Source organism: Mobula birostris, chromosome 9 (assembly GCF_030028105.1).
Source record: "Mobula birostris isolate sMobBir1 chromosome 9, sMobBir1.hap1, whole genome shotgun sequence".
Lineage (NCBI taxonomy): Eukaryota > Metazoa > Chordata > Chondrichthyes > Myliobatiformes > Myliobatidae > Mobula > Mobula birostris.
In genome coordinates, this window is record NC_092378.1 from 2,896,915 (window position 1) to 2,910,597 (window position 13,683).

At 44.1% G+C, this 13,683-nt stretch overlaps 1 protein-coding gene across 1 annotated transcript in view; it reads right to left on the reverse strand.

Moving 5' to 3' along the window:
* Positions 1-8,676: 8,676 nt before the first annotated feature.
* The window catches only part of LOC140203298 (anoctamin-4-like), a 138,073-nt gene continuing 133,066 nt past the window's right edge, over positions 8,677-13,683 (reverse strand). Inside the window, exon 26 of the mRNA XM_072269312.1 lies at positions 8,677-9,288. The gene's annotated coding sequence lies outside the window, so the exon portion shown is untranslated. The remainder of the gene's footprint in view (positions 9,289-13,683) is intronic.

Genomic DNA, 13,683 nt, shown 5'->3' on the forward strand with positions numbered 1-13,683 from the left:
GGATGACGGCAGGGAAGCAATGGCTGGAATTTCTGGAAGCAATTCAGAAAGCACAGCATATATACATCCCAAAGAAGAAGTATTCCAAAGGAAAGATGACCAACCATGGCTAACAAAGAAAGTCAAAGCCATCATACAAGTCAAAGAGAGTGCATATAATAGAGCAAAGATTAGTGGGAAGTTAGAGGATTGGAAAGCTTTTAAAAACCAACAGAAAACAACTAAAAAGTCATTAAGAAAGTAAAGATGGAATACAAAAATAAGCTAGCCAATGATATTAAAGAGGATACCAAAAGTTTCTTTAGATACATAAAGTGTACAAGAGAGGAGAGAATAGATATCGGACTGCTGGAAAACGATGCTGGAGAGGTAGTAAATGGGAATAAGGAAATAGCGGACAAACTAGGTAAGTATTTTGTGTCAGTCTTCACTGTGGAAGACACTAGCAGTATGGTGGAAGTTCCATGTGTTAGGGGTCATGAAGTGCATGAAATTACCTTAACGAGAGAGAAGGGTCTTGGGGAGACTGAAAGGTCCAAAGGTAGATAAGTCACTTGGATCAGATGGTGTACACCCAGAATTCAAAAAGAGGTGGCTGAAGAGATCATGGAGGTATTAGTAATGATTTTTCAAGTATCACTAGATTCTGAAATGGTTCTGGAAGATTGGAAAATTGCAAATGTCTCTCCATTCTTCAAGAACTGAGAGAGGCAGAAGGAAGGAAGCTATTGGCCAGTTAGTTTGATCTTAGTGGTTGAGAAGATGTTGGAGTTGATTATGAAGGTTGAGGACTCGAGATACTTGGAAACACATGATAAAATAGGCTGTAGTCAGCGTGGTTTCCTCAAGGGAAAATCTTGCCTGACAAATATGTTGGAATTCTTTGAAGAAATAACATAGAACATAGAGAACATAAAATAGTACAGCACAGTACAGGCCCTTCGGCCCACAATGTTGTGCCGACCCTCAAACCCTGCCTCCCATATAAGCAGGATAGACAAAGGAGAATTGGCTGATGTGTACTTGGGTTTTCAAAAGCCCTTTGACAAGATGCCACACATGAGGCTGCTGAACAAGCTACGAGCCCATGATATTACAGGAAAGATTCTAGCATGGATAAACCAGTGGCTGATAGGCAGGAGGCAAAGAGTGGGAATAAAGGGAGCCTTTTCTGACTGGATGCCGTTGACTAGTGGTGTTCCACAGGAGTCTGTGTTGGGACAGTTTCTTTTTAAGTTATATGTCAATGATTTGGATGATGGAATTGATGGCTTTGTTGCAAAGTTTGCAGATGATATGAAGATAAGTGGAGAGCAGGTAGTTTTGAGGAAGTCAGAGGCTACAGAAGGACTTAGACAGATTAGGAGAATGGGCAAAAAATGTCAGATGGAATACAGTCTTGAGAAGTTTATGGTCGTGCACTTTGGCAGAAGAAATGAAAGGGTTGACTATTTTCTAAATGGAGAGAAAATACAAAAATAACTGAGGCACAACTGTAATGAAAACCAATTTCCCCTGGGATCAATAAAGTGTGACTATGACTATGACTATGACTATGATTTAGGAGTCATTGTGCAGGACTCCCTAAAGGTTAATTTGCAGGTTGAGTCTGTGGTGAGGAAGGCCTCACTTGGAGTATTGTGAGCAGATTTGGGCCGCTTAGAAAGGATGTGTTGAAACTGGAGAGGGTTCAAAGGAGGTTCACAAAAATGATTCCAGGATTAAATGGCTTATCATATGAAGAGTGTTTGATGGCTCTGGGCCTGTTTTCACTGGAATTCAGAAGAATGAGGGGTGACCTCATTGAAACCTATCATATGGTTAAAGGCCTTGATAGTGTGGATGTAGAGAGAATACTTCCTATGGTGGGGGAATATAAAACCGAAGGACAAAGCCTTAGAATAGAAGGGTGTCCTCTTAGAATGGTGATGAGGAGGAATTTCCTTAGCCAGAGAGTGGTGAATCTGTGGAATTGATTGCCATAGGCAGCTGTGGAGGCAAAGTCTTTATGTAAGGCAGAAGTTGACAGATTCTTGATTGGTCAGGGCATGAAAGGATATGGGAAGAAGGCTAGAGGAAAATTGGATCAGCCATGATGAAACAGCAGAGAAGAATTGATGGGCCAAATGGCCTAATTCTGCTCCTATATCTTATGGTCTTACGGAAATGAATTCTATGCATCTGTATTTACTCAAGAGATACTGCACACAATACTCCAAATTAGGCCTCACCAACATCTTATACAACTTCAACATAACTTCCCATCTCTTGCACTCAATAACACACTCTAAATTCCAGAAGAGCTCAGCAGGCCAAATGGCTTTTCATCAGTACTTTGATTTATTAAGGCCAATGTACCAAAAGCTTTCTTTATGACCTTATCTACCTGTGACACTACTTTCAATGAATTATGGACATGCATTCCCAGATCCCTTTATTCTAGCACACTCCTCAGAGCCCTACCATTCACTGTGTAATACCTTATTCTGGTTAGTCCTTCCAAAGAACAAGACCTTGCACTTGTCTGCATTAAATTCATTCCGTCATTTTTCAGCCCATTTTTCCAGCTGGTGCAGATCCCTTTGCAAGCCACGATAGCCTTCCTTGCTGTCCACTACACGCCATATCTGGGTGTCATCTGCAAATTTGCTGATCCAGTTACCACATTGTCATCCAGATCATTGATATAAATAACAAACAACAATGGACCCAGCACTAATCCCTGTGGCACACCGCTAGTCACAGGTCTCCAATCAAAGAGGCAACCCTCTACTACCACTCTCTGGTTTTTCCCATGAAGTAAATGTCTCATCCAATTTACTACCTCATCCTGAATGCTGAGCGACTGAACCTCGTCAGGCCCTATTGATTTGTCTCAGGGTAGCAAACACCTCTTCCTCCGTAATTTGTAGAGGGTCCTTGAAGTTGATGCCGCTTTGCCTCACTTCTGTAAAGTCTGTATCTCCTGAGTAAACACAGATGCATAGAATTCATTTAAGTTCTCCCCCATCTGTTTTGATCCACACATGGATTACCATTTTGGTCTTCCAGAGGACCAATTTTGTCCCTTGCAATCCTTTCGCTCTTAACATATCTGTAGAATCCCTTAGGATTCACCTTCACCTTGTCTGTGAGAGCAAGCAGTGACCATCCCTTCTCCAGGATCCCAGTAATCCTTTTCTGCACCGTCTTCAAAGCCTCTACATCCTTCCTATAACGGGGCAAGAAGAATTGCACTCAATACTCTGTGTGGCTTAACCAAAGTTCTGAGACACAGCTACACCACAACTTCCTGACTCTCACTCAATGCCAGATCCCCCTGCATGCCCTCTGCTATTTCATCTGCCTAGTTCTCTTGCTGTTTTATAAGTTTCAGTGAAAACTGATTTCCTGTTTGTATGCGTGATTGTACATTGGATTATTATTGTTGCACACGTATACTGAAGTACAGTGAAAAACTTCTTGCATACTATTCATACAATCAATTCTTCACAACTGTGCATTGAGGTAGCACAAGATAAAACAATAACAGAGGACAGAATAAAGTGTTATAGGTGCTTTGAAAATGCAGTGCAGGTAGGCAATCAGATGCAAGATCATACCGAACACAAGGAATTCTGCAGATGCTGGAAATTCAAGCAACACACATCAAAGTCGCTGGTGAACGCAGCAGGCCAGGCAGCATCTCTAGGAAGAGGTACAGTTGACGTTTTGGGCCGAGATCCTTCATCAGGACTAACTGAAGGAAGAGCTAGTAAGAGATTTGAAAGTGGGAGGGGGAGGAGGAGATCCAAAATGATAGGAGAAGACAGGAGGGGGAGGGATGGAGCCAAGAGTGATTGGCAAAAGGGATATGAGAGGATCATGGGACAGGGAGAAGGTGAGGCGACACTTCACCTGTGAGTCAGCTGGGGTGATATACTGCGTCCGGTGCTCCCAATGTGGCCGTCTATATATTGACAAGACCCGACGCAGCCTGGGATACCGTTTTGCTGAACACCTACGCTCTGTCCGCCAGAGAAAGCAGGATCTCCCAGTGGCCACACATTTTAATTCCACATCCCATTCCCATTCTGACATGTCTATCCACGGCCTCCTCTACTGTAAAGATGAAGCCATACTCAGGTTGGAGGAACAACACCTTATATTCCGTCTGGGTAGCCTCCAACCTGATGGCATGAACATCGACTTCTCTAACTTCCGCTAATGCCCCACCTCCCCCCGTACCCCATCCGTTATTTATTTATATACACACATTCTTTCCTTCTCTCTCCTTTTTCTCCCTCTGTTCCTCTGACTATACCCCGTGCCCATCCTCTGGGTTTTTCCCCCCCTCCCCCTTTTCCTTCTCCCTGGACCTCCTGTCCCATGATCCTCTCATATCCCTTTTGCCTATCACCTGTCCAGCTCTTGGCTCCATCCCTCCCCCTCCTGTCTTCTCCTATCATTTTGGATCTCCCCCTCCCCCTCCCCCTCCAACTTTCAAATTGCTTACTCACTCTTCCTTCAGTTAGTCCTGACGAAGGGTCCCAGCCCGAAACGTCGACTGTACCTCTTCCTAGAGATGCTGCCTGGCCTGCTGCGTTCACCAGCAACCTTGATGTGTGTTGCAAGATCATACTGAAGTAGATTGCGACCCATTCAATAGTATTATAATGGCAAGATAGAAGGCGTCGAGCCCAGTGGTATGTGCTTTCATGCTTTTGTGTCTTTACCCAGCTGGAGTGTGGGAGAAGAGAGAATGTCCGGGTGGGTGAGGTGTTTGATTATGCCAAGGCAGTGAGAACTGCAGACAAGTTCCAAGGAGCAGCAGTTGCTTTTTGTGATGTGCTGAGCTGTGACCACAACTCTCTGCAGTTTCTTGTGGGCCTTGGCAAAGCAGCTGCTGTACCATCCAGACAGGCTGCTTCCTAAACCCAATCCACCAACCCTCAGCATAGGTCAGTGCTCTATTCCAGGAGCGGATCTAGTAAACACTAAACGCACCTCCTCTATCCCTGAGGAGACCAACAAGGCATCCAGTCTCCCTGCAGTGCAGGACAACACACCATTCCACACACCCCCCCCCCCAACCTAAGTGCTTGCTCAGAATCAGATCTATTATCTTGGAAAAATGATGTGAAATGTGTTGTTTTAGTACAGAGACGTGAAAATTACAAAACAGAATTACATAATTTCTATAGTAAAAGTATTTGATTATTTCAGTTGACTTATAATTTCATAATAACAATTTTTAAAATTACATAAATTATAAAACTAAATAGGGAAGTAGAAGGAATATTCTTTGAAGAGGTCATGGACCCTTCATAAATGTGGCAGCAGAGTGGAAGAAGCTGTTGCTGAACAGTTGAGTGTGGCTCTTCTGTACCCGTTCCCATGTGGTAATGATCAGAGGGCATGTCCTGGGTGCTGTGGGTCCTTAACGATGGACAGTGCCTTCCTGAGGCACCCCCTCACCAATGAACACTTGCTTGGCACTTTCAGTGCCTGGTGTACAGGGCCTTGTCAGATCTTCAGTCTTCCCAACCTGTCATCTTTCAGATAATGATCTGCCCTTCTGTTCATAGAAACCAAAATGGATCTCATCCACATTTTGCTCTCCCTGCCTGTTGCGTACTTACTATCTGTGTAATCTTGCATATATATTGTTTGATTAAGCATTCTTGTTCATTTAAAAAAATTAATTACATGTTATATATAAAAATATGTTAATTGCTTATATCATCATGTTAGCAGGTGGTACGTGCACGCTTTGCTTAAAGTAAACTCAACGTTAAACCTACACTCCCGGACTTCTGGGTCTTCCCTCCAATTAGTTTAATGTCTTGACATTACAAAACATGACTTTACCCACCCACACAACTTGTCTAAACCACACTGGATCCTCTCCACTCCATCCTATTTCAAACATTTCAAAATGAAGTATTCAAATCATTTTAAGGTTCAAAGCACATTTATTATCAAAATATGTATACTGTATATACAACCTTGAGATATGTCTCCTTACAGGCAGTCACAAAACAAAGAAACTCAATAGAACCACTGAAATAAAAGACCATAAGCACCTAATGTGCAGAAAATAGAACAAACCGTGCAATCAAAAGTAGGCAAATAACATTCAGAATGAAAGTTCACAAGAGTGAGTCCGCAGGCACTAAGCCAGTCCGGGAGACCATTAGTTCCAGGCTGCAGCTGGGATGAGTAAAGCTCTCGGGACAGAGAGCTGAACACTGTCCCATCCTTTGCCTCCAACCCCAACACCCTGACCTTTTCAACCTGGCCTGCTGCTTAAATTGGCCAAACCTCTGCTCGTTCCTCATTCTCGGGCCCATACCCAATCTTTCCAATCTGGCTCAACACTTAGCTCTGTCAGATACCAGATTGTTCTTTGCTCTCGGGGCTGGGCACTGACGCCTCTACTCTGCCTTGCCTTGGATCTGCCACTGCGAATCAGTTCCAGGCCTGCTCCAGCAATGGCTAAACATTGGCTCGCTGCTTGGTCTGAGGCTCAGGCCTTGCCGCCTCGATTCAGCACGTACACACCATGCCACAACCATCCTGACCTCAGTTCACACCACAAAAATGCAGGCAGTTCTACCCTCAACTCCAAAAGGAAGTTATCGATTGCAGAGATCCTTTCCATAAATACTGTGATTAAGTTAGTAGTTTCGTTTACTGTCAGTAAGTTGTCACTGTGTCTGACCAGTGCCCTGTTAAACCAAAAGTTTAAGATAGCACTAGTAAGACACATAAATAATACTTTCAAGCACATTTAATAATCAGAGATGTGAAATATTTGGTATTAACATTAAAGTATTTTGTGGACATGCTATGTTGCTGCCAGAATATGCAACAACACTTGCGGGGTGCCCCCAACATTTACACACATACATCCTCCCTCCCCTCCCCCTCCCTCATTCTCTCTTTCTCTCCTCCCCTCTATTTATTCAAGATACAACACAGAACAGGGCCTTCTTGCCCAACACTACCCACAACCCATCCACTTAACCCTCGCCTAATCACAGGGCAATTTACAATGGTCAATTATCTTAGCAGCTGGTGCATCTTTGGACTGTGGGAGGAAACTGGAGCACCCAGTGGAAACCCGTGCAGTTACAGGGAGGATTACAAACTCCCTACAACCACGTCAGAATTGAGCTCCGAACTGCAGTGCCCTGAGCTGTAATCATGTTGCGCTTACCGCTGCAACGCTGTGGTTGTTAACGCAAATGATGTGTGATAAATATGAATCTGAGAAATCAGAAAGGAGGAAGAAACACACAACACTTACCTTTTGCATCCGCACCTGACGAGCAGCTCAGACCAGATATGAATATATCCGGTCTCTGTATCTCGACCACAGTGACAGGTGAAGTGATGGAATGGGGTCGGGGGGGCGGGGGTGGTGGTTCTGGCACCTCCAGCTCTTTCCTGACCTGAGAGCTTGTGGAAGTCAGGAGTGAGCATAAAGAGAGTGCTTCTTACACTGGTCTTACACTAGGATGAGAGAGCACAGCCTCAGAATTGAGGAACAGAGATGAGGAGGAATTTATTTAGCCCGAGGGTAGTGAATCTGTGGAATTTATTACCACAAATGGCTGTGGAGGCCAAGTTATTAGGTGTATTTAAAGCGGAGGTTGATAGTTTCTTGACTAGTAACGACTTCACAAGGTTACGGGGGGAAGGCAGGAAAATGGAATTGAGAGGGTAATAATTCAATCATGATGGAATGGCAGAGCATATTCAATGGGCCAAATGACTTCATTCTTCTATGTCATAAGGAGTGTTGACAAGGGAACCCGTTACTGGCAGCTCCTTACCAAACTGCAAGCTGAAGAGGCATAGATTGAAGATATAGTCAAAGACCTTTTCCCAATGTAAGCCTAGACGACACAGGTTTAAGGTGTGAGGCGATTTAAAGGGTATCTAAGGTGCAGACTCTTTACTCAGAGGGTGGTCGGTATGTGGAACGAGATGCCAGAAGAAACGACAGAACATTTTAGAGTCATAGACAAGTACAGCACAGAAACAGGCCCTTCAGCCCATCTAATCCATGCTGAGCTGTTGAAACGGCCTCCTCCCACCGACCTGCACCAGGACTGTGCCCTTCATATCCCTACCATCCATGTACCTATCCAAACTTCTCTTAAACACTGAAAAAGAGCTTGCATACCGCACTTGTGCTGGCAGCTCATTCCACGCTCTCACGACCCTCTGAGTGAAGAAGTTTCTCCTCAAGTTCCCCTTAAACCTTTCACCTTTATCCCATGACCTCTAGTTGTGGTCCCACCCAACCTCAGTGGAAAAAGCCTGCTTGCATTTACACTATCTATACCCTTCATAACATTGTATACCCCTATCAAATCTGCCTTCAATCTTCTACATTGCAAGGAACAATGTCCTAACCTATTCAATCTTTCCTTATAACTCAGGTCCTCCAGACCCAAGAACATCCTTGTAAATTTTCTCTGTACTCTTTCAGTCTTGTTTACATCTTTACTGTAGGTAGGTGACCAAAACTGCACACAATACTCCAAATTAGGCCTCACCAATGTCTTATACAACTTCAACATTACATCCCATTTTGGGCTATTAGCTTTGCAAATAGGTATTTGTTTACAAAAATGGAAACCATCTTCAAAGTCTATATGCCTGTTTATTTGAATATCTGCATCACATCATACAAGCATTAAATATGGCTTATGTTTATGAACTCATTTTTAATCATGACAATTCATCATTTTACTTTGAGTTATTTACAAGTAGTTTGCATTATACATCCAACCCATTAACTAGTCAAAAGCAGCAAATTCAGGAAGTTTAAAAAAAAGATCGGTAAACAAGGTTGTTATTCTAATTGCTAGTTTGGAGACGTGGGATGGAGAAATTACGCAAAATAGTTCTCAGAAATTCTTATTTACATTTTGAACGGGACACTGTGTAAAAGTCTGGCATCATCAATGAGAGAGAGAGAGGTGTTGAACTGAGATATGTAGCAAACCTGTGTAAAACAGTTACCCCTTTTAAGTTAAAAACCGGCACACAGAATTGCATTAAATTATGAATAACATGGTCGACATGCTGACTAGAGTCCTAAGTACTGAGGGGATGTCATGTCTTCACAGTTCCTCCTTCAGCAGGCGGGCGATTCATTCCCTGGCATGCATTGGGGCTGCAGTTACTCAGTCTGCGGATGGCTGCTTGCAGGAGCTGCAGGGAACGGCTGCACAATATGCAGAGGAGGCCTTAACTCGAGTGGCAACGAGAGGGGAAAGGGATTCTTTTCACCTTTGAGAAGGAAGGGAAAAAAGAGATAATTAGAATATAGATTAGCAAATTAAAGGTGACAGCAGCCATTTTGCTAGCTGGCTACGTCTTACAAATCAAATCCATTGCATGGAAACCCAGCTTATCATTGTCACACACACAAAATGCTGGAGGAACTCAGCAGGTCAGTCTGTAACCATGGAGAGGAATAAAGAGTCACCATTTTGGGTTGAGACTCTCTATCAGAATATCTTCCTTCATTGCCTCTCCCTCAACCACCCTCCTTCCTCTCATCTATCACCTGCCAGCTTGTACTCCTCTCCCCAACCTCCTTATTCTGGCCTCGTCCTCCTTCCTTTCCAGTCTTTCCAGGCCCGAAACGTCGACTGTTTATTCATTTCCATAAATGCTACCTGACTTGCTGAGTTCCTCCAGGATTTTGTGTGTGTTACTCTGGATTTCCAGCACCTGCAGAATCTTTTGTATTTGTGATTTCCAACATTTTAACTGTTAGTTAGCTAAAACAGCATATTAGCTGCTGTTACCTGCTGGTTTCACTCTTCCTGCTCTACCCCACAGCACTGCAGATATTATCCCCTTCAAATATTCATCCAACTTCAAATTTTTATCCAATATTTTACATCATATAGTTATCCTCTACAAGTTATCATGGTTATCCTCTACAAGCTCCTCTTTGAAAATTATTGTCACGTCTCCTCCCACTGTCCCCCCGAGCAGTACAATCCCCAGTACAGTGACTGTCATGGTCTGACCTCCCGAGCAGTACAATCCCCAGCACGGTGACTGTCTGCGGCATGGACTGACTTGGCCAGCTGACACCTCCTTCCCATCATCTCGTTGTCTGGCAGGAACCAAGGGAGAATGAAGCCATCTCAATAAGGCCTAACAAGAATGCTGCCAGAACTTGACATTCTGTGTTATAGGGAGAGGATTGTGATGAGGGTTTCAGTCCGAAACATCAACTGTTTATCCCCCTCCATAAATGCTACCTGACCAGCTGAGTTTCTCCAACACTCCATGTATTTCCAGCATCAGCCGAATTGCTTGTGTTATAGGGAGAGGTTGGACAGGCTAGGGTCTGATTCCTTCGAGCACAGGAGAATGGAGAAAGTGATCTACAGAGGTGTTTCAAATCATGAGGACCAGTCTTTTTCCCAGGGTTGGAAAATCCAGAACTGTAGGGCAGAGATTTAAGGTAAAGGGGAAAGATTTAATAAGAACTTGATGGACATCTTTTTTAACATTGAGGTTGGTAGCAAGGTAAAATGAGCTGCCAGAGTAAGTAACAGGAATTCTGCAAATGCTGGAAATTCAAGCAACACACATCAAAGTTGCTGGTGAACGCAGCAGGCCAGGCAGCATCTCTAGGAAGAGGTACAGTAGATATTTCAGGCCGAGACCCTTCGTCAGGACTGGCGAAGTCCTGAGAAAGGGTCTCGGCCTGAAACGTCGACTGTATCTCTTCCTAGAGATGCTGCCTGGCCTGCTGCGTTCACCAGCAACTTTGACGTGTGTTGCCAGAGTAAGCGATTGAATTGGGTACAATAATGGCATTTTAAAGACACTTGGACAGGAAGGGTTTAAATTGTTATGGGCCAAGTGCTGCAAAATGGGACCAGCTTGGATGGACCCCGTGTTTAAGACAGACCGGTCGGGCAGCAGGACCTGTTTAACACGGACCGGTCGGGCAGAAGGACCTGCTTAACATGGACCGGTCGGGCAGAAGGACCTGTTTCCATGCTATGACTCTGGTGATAGCTCCACTCAGCCAAGTGAGAAGTAATGCATCTTAGAGTCGTAGAGTTGTACACACAGAGAAAGACCTTTCGGCCCATACACGTCCAGGCCGGCAAGGATGCATATTCCATCCAATCCCATTTCTTGGCCCATATCCTGCTAACCTCTTGCAATTCATGTACCCATCTATATATCCTGCCTGACAATCCTGTTGGAATTCTTTGAGGAGATTACAAGTAGGAGAGATAAAGGGGATGCAGTGGATGTTGTATATTTGGACTTTCGGAAGGCCTTTGACAAGGTGCCACACATGAGGCTGCTTACCAAGTTAAGAGCCCATGGTTTTAGAGGAAAGTTACTAACATGGTTAGAGCATTGGCTGATTGGAAGAAGGCAGCAGCGAGTGGGAATAAAAGGATCCTTTTCTGGTTGGCTGCCAGTGACTAGTGGTGTTCTGCAGAGGTCAGTGTTGGGACCGCTTCTTTTTATACTGTATATCAATAATTCAGATGATAGAACAGATGGCTTTGTTGCCAAGTTTACAGATAATATGAAGATTGGTGGAGGGGCAGGTAGTGTTGAGGAAACAGGTAGGATGCAGAAGGAATTAGACAGGTTAGGAGAACGGGCAAGAAAGTGACAAATGAAATACAATGTTGGAAAATGCGTGGTCATGCACTTTGTAGAAGAAATAAACATGTGGAGTATCTTCTAAACGGGGAGAAAATCCAAAAATCTGAGATGCAAAGGGACTTGGGAGTCCTTGTGCAGAACATGCTGAAGGTTGACTTACAGGTTAAGCTGGTGGTGAGGAAGGCAAATGCCATGTTAGTATTCATTTCAAGAGGTCCAGAATACAAGAGCAGGGATGTGATGCTGAGGCTTTATGAGGCACCGGTGAGGCCTCACCCTGAGTATTGTGAACAGTTTTGTGCCCCTCATCTTAGAAGAGATGTGCTGGCATTGGAGAGGGTCCAGAGGCAGTTCACAAGGATGATTCCAGGAATGAAAGGGTTATCATAGATGTGGTAAGGATGTTTCCCATGGTGGGAGAGAGTAGGACAAGAGGGCACAGTCTCAGGATAGAGGGGTGCCCTTTCAAAACAGAGATGCAGAGAAATTTCTTTAGCCAAAGGCTGGTGAATTTGTTGCCACAGGCAGCTGTGGAGACCAGGTCATTGGGTATATTGAAGGCAGAAATTTATACGTTATTGAGTGGACATGGCATCAAAGGTTATGTGGAGAAGGCCGGGAAATGGGTTGAGGAGGAGAGAGAAAAAAAGGATCAGCCATGATTGAATGGCGGAGCAGACTCAATGGGCCAGATGGCCTAATTCTGCTCCTATGTCTTATGGTCTTATGGTCTTGAATTTCTTTAACTAACCTTAGCCTCTAACATTAAAATTACGTCCTCTAGTTCCGATTCTGCAACCCTGGATAAAAGACCATGCGCTTATCTATGCCCTTTGTGATTTCATACACGAGAGGATCATCCCATATTCTCCTATGATTTAAGGAGTTAAGGCCCAATATGTCTAACCTCTCCATATAACTTACTCCCTCAACTCCTGGCAACCTCCTTTATGGGAATTTTGGGAAGTTACAGGAGGGCAGGAGATACACAGTGAATGGTAGCACCCTGGGTGTTGAAGAGAAACCCAGGGGAACATAGTTAGTGAAAGTGACAATGTAAGTGGACAGGGTGGTGAAGAAGGTGTCTGACATGCTTGTTGGCTGTGGCACTGAGTACAACAGCTGGAGAACTGGTTGGTGAGACTACATAAGGAATTCTGGGTGCCATAGGAAGGATGTAATGAAGTTGGAAAGAATCTCAAGGCTTTTGCTGGGATTGGAGGGCATGAGTTATAACAGGAGACTGGATAAGCTGGGACAGTTTTCCCTAGAGTGACGGAGGCTGAGGGACCATAACGCCATCAGACATAGGAACAGAATTAGGCCATTTGGCCCATTGAGTCTGCTCCACCATCATGGCTGATTTACTATCCCTCTCAAACCCATTCTGCTGCTTTCTCCCTGTCACCTTTGATGCCCTTACTCGTCAAAAATCTATCAGTCTTTGGCCTCCACAGCCGTCTGCGGCAATGATTTCCATAGAATCACCACCAGCTGGCTGAAGAAATTCCTCTTCATCCCTGTTCTAAATGAACACCCTTCTATTCTAAGGCTGTGCCCTCTGATCCTAAACTCTCCCACTATAAGAAAAATCCTCTCCATGTCCATACTACCTAGGCCTTTCAATATTCGACAGGTTCAATGAGGTCCCCATTCATTCTTCTAAACTCCATTGAATAGTGATGAATTTTTAAGCATCACTAGATTCTGGAATGGTTCCAGAAGACTGGAAAATTGCAAATGTCACTCCACTCTTCAAGAAAGGAGAGAGGCAGAAGAAAGGAAACTGTAGGCCAGTTAGTCTGACCTCAGTTGCCAATTTTTAAGGATGAGGTCTCAGGGTATTTGGAAGCACATGATAAAACAGGTCATAGTCAGCATGGGAAAATCTTGTCTGACAGATCTGTTGGAATTCTTTGAAGAAATAACAAGCAGCACAGACAATGGAAAATCAGTTGATGACGTGTACGTGGATTTTCAGAAGGCCTTTGTCAAGGTGCCACACATGAGGCTGCTTAACAAGCT